Genomic DNA, 3,611 nt, shown 5'->3' with positions numbered 1-3,611 from the left:
CCCTGGTCCAACTCCCAGGTGGAACTCCCAGTCCAGGCAACAATTTGCATATTAGCCTTTTATAATATAGGATACCTTTCTGGTGGCTAGCACTTTTACATCTTTACCTGTGACTTGGGGGCAGGCAGAATTTTCTTAAAGAGGACCCAGAAAGCAATAGATGTGAAAGAAAACAATCCCATGTTAGATTTCACCACAGTTTTAAAAAAAGAAAAAATCAAAAGAGGCCTCAGTGGTAAAGGCTTGAAGAAATATTTGCAAATAGTGGACAGGGGTTTGGTCACAAGGGCAGTCGACACTGCTTTGAAAAAATTTTAGCTTTTCCTCGAAAAATTCCCAGCGTGGCTGACTAGTTACTTTTCCGAAAGGCGAACGTGAATGATATTGAAGAAGTGCTAACGTTTTCAAATGGAGCGCTCATGTTCTACATTCAAGCCAACTTCTCCGATGAATTATCTAAGAGCATTTACACCCCCTGGATGAAGGACTGAGTTAGGGATGCCGATCATGGATGATGTAGCTTTAAACTGTGAGTCCATTTGGAAAGGAAACATAAATTGTTATTTCCCGTATTATTTAAAGTACCGTGAGTACAGATAAATTCCAGAATGACAGTGTGTTCCTAGCACATACCACCAGATGAAATATGGTGGTTTTTTGTTTTTTTTTTTTTCAGATTCTAATGTAATTAGAGCTAAATGAAGTACTTCCTTCAATCCTTCAAATATTAGGGAGGATGTAATTAGAGCTAAATGAAGTACTTCCTTCAGTCCTTCAAATATTAGGGAGGTGCCCTAGCTGCTTTGGCTCAGAGGATAGAGCGTCGCCCTATGGACGGAAGGGTCCCAGGTTTGATTCCGGTCAAGGGCACATGGAACCGGGATGGAACCGGGTTGCGGGTTCCATCCTCAGCAGGGGGCGTGCAAGAGGCAGCAGATCAATGTCTCTCATCATTGATGTTTCTCTCTCTCTCCCTCTCCCTTCCTCTCTGAAAGCACTAAAATTATATTTTAAAAATATTAAGAGGGGCATGGTGTTTGGCATTCCTATGCTTAAGGAAGAATAATGGAGGCATAGAAACGTGCCTAAGCGACAGTGACACTGAGGATTAATGTTGAGACAGAATGAGGTGGCCCCGTAACCTATTGCAGGAGGTACCTTGCTACCTAATACAGTTTTTAGGCAATTCCAGAGCAGTGGTTGGCAAACTGCGGCTCGCGAGCCACATGCGGCTCTTTGGCCCCTTCATTGTGGCTCTTCCACAAAATACCAGGTACAGTGCAATTGAAACTTTGTGGCCCATACGCAGAAGTCGGTATTTTGTGGAAGAGCCACACTCAAGGGGCCAAAGAGCCGCATGTGGCTCGCGAGCCTCAGTTTGCAGATCACTGTTCCAGAGAACATGCCTGTATTACACACAAGGGACCCCTGTAAGCTACCCATGATCCCAAGCCTTCTGCACTATTTGCAGTGGATTTTAAAGACTCCTCATACACATACACAATCTGGGACCGCTGGCTCCTAACCGCTCACCTGCCTGCCTGCCTGATCACCCCTAACCACTCTACCTGCCTGCCTGATCGCCCCCTAACTGGTCCCCTGCCAGCCTGGTCTCTCCTGATCTCAACCCTAACTGCTTGCTCCCCCATGCCGGCCTAATCACAATCCCGAACTGCCCCCCCCAACCCCTGATCATCCCCAACTGCCCTCCCCTCCTGGCCTGATCACCCCTAACCACTTCTGCCTTGGCCCCGCCACCATGGCTTTGTCCGGAAGGACATCCAGAAGGTCTCCCAGAAGGTCTCCTGGTCTAATTAGCATATTACCCTTTTATTAATATAGATCGAATACATCATCCCTGGCTCTGAAACAAATGTGTTTCTTTAAACCATACGGAACCCAATCGCTATGTCGACAACAGTGTAGGAAGGACTGAAGCGAACAGAGCCCTCAGGTATCTGAGTGTGAACTTTGACCGATGGGGAGGCTGTAAGCCACAGGAGCCATCTCCTCAGAAATGCATCTTCCCTCGGGGGCTGATCGCTACACCCACACTGAGGAGTTCATCACTCCCCATCGGCAAGAAGCAAATACAGCCATTTCCTCGCCGACATAGAGTGGCTGCGGCTCCATAGATTCTTCAAAGGCAATAGATTCAAGCTCCATCAGGCCGAAGGCTTCGGAAATAATCATCGCAGATTTCTTCTCTTTACAACCATTTGTCCTCCCGCCCCTGATTTTCATCAATTCTCTGTAATTTTCCCCGCTCTGTCTAGGGATCACGGACTATCATGGGTTGCCACCAGAACTCTCCAGGGCCATTTGTCTTATTGAACCATGGGCCGGCTTCCTGGCTGTGAATACTCATCCCCTCTCTAATATATCATGTATTCGCGAAGACCCCCCTCCCCTCCTACCAGCGACAGAAGGCTGAGCTCCAGCCCACGAGGCCTTAAATGAATCGCTTTCTTGCGGGTTGAAAGTGCTGCGGCTCCTTTAACACGTTCATACTTTTAAAAAACTTGTACCAGGGTGAAGGCATTTTCCAGAAAAACCAAATAGTTCCACTCTCTGCCCCGTGTATGAATAAGAATGACGTTGAGGCCAATGAAAGGCAAGCACAGATCTGGGTGTGTCACGGGAGTAAGACATTGTACTGAATTGGGCGTGCATACATTTTCCTCTTTTTTTTTTTTTGCTTAGATCTAGTTTTGCTGAGAGCGAATTGGAAGGACTGTAGCTTTGTTGATTTCATAAAGGGGCACTATGTTTTTCTCTTCTGCTACCAACGTTATGTTTAAAGAATAATATGCCAGAATTGTGAATATGCCATTTCATTTATATGCGTGTTTGCTTATTGATATACTTATTTATTTTGTTAATCCTCACCTGAGGATACGCACTGCGTGGCCAGATTATTATGACCAACTGCCGTTTGTAGGCAAATTAGCTGCACACGGCATCGTATGGGATATGGACACCGAAGGCCTGTTTGAACACCTTTGCTGTCTGCATTTACCAAGATAAAACGTCTCCAATTCGCACAGGAACACAAGGATTGGACAGTCGAGCATTGGAAAAAAGTCATGTGGTCCGATGAATCACATTTCCAGTTGCATCATGCAGATGGCAGAGAGAATATGGTGGAAACAGCATAAAAGCATGAACACCACATGCATGAGTACAACCCTTCAAGCTGGTGGGGGCAGTGTTATGGATTGGGGCATGTTTTCCTGGCATGATTTGGGCCCTTTAATTCGTGTGGAACAACGTCTGAATAGCACAACATACCTAAGTATCATTTCTGATCTGGTTCATCCTATCATGTTGATGGCGTATCCTAGTGATGGCGAACCTTTTGAGCTCGGCGTGTCAGCATTTTGAATAACCCTAACGTAACTCTGGTGCCATGTCACATATAGAAAATTTTTGATATTTGAAACCATAGTAAAACAAAGACATATTTTTGATATTTATTTTATATATTTAAATGACATTTAACAAAGAAAAATCAACCAAAAAAATGAGTCTGCGTGTCACCTCTGACACGCGTGTCATAGGTTCGCCATCACTGCTGTAGAGGATACTTCCTGTTCTGGAGAGCTGTCCTG

This window comes from Myotis davidii, unplaced genomic scaffold (genome assembly GCF_000327345.1).
Source record: "Myotis davidii unplaced genomic scaffold, ASM32734v1 scaffold904, whole genome shotgun sequence".
Classification (NCBI taxonomy): domain Eukaryota; kingdom Metazoa; phylum Chordata; class Mammalia; order Chiroptera; family Vespertilionidae; genus Myotis; species Myotis davidii.
The sequence above is the reverse complement of the archived record's forward strand: the minus strand, read 5'-3'. Positions refer to the sequence as shown.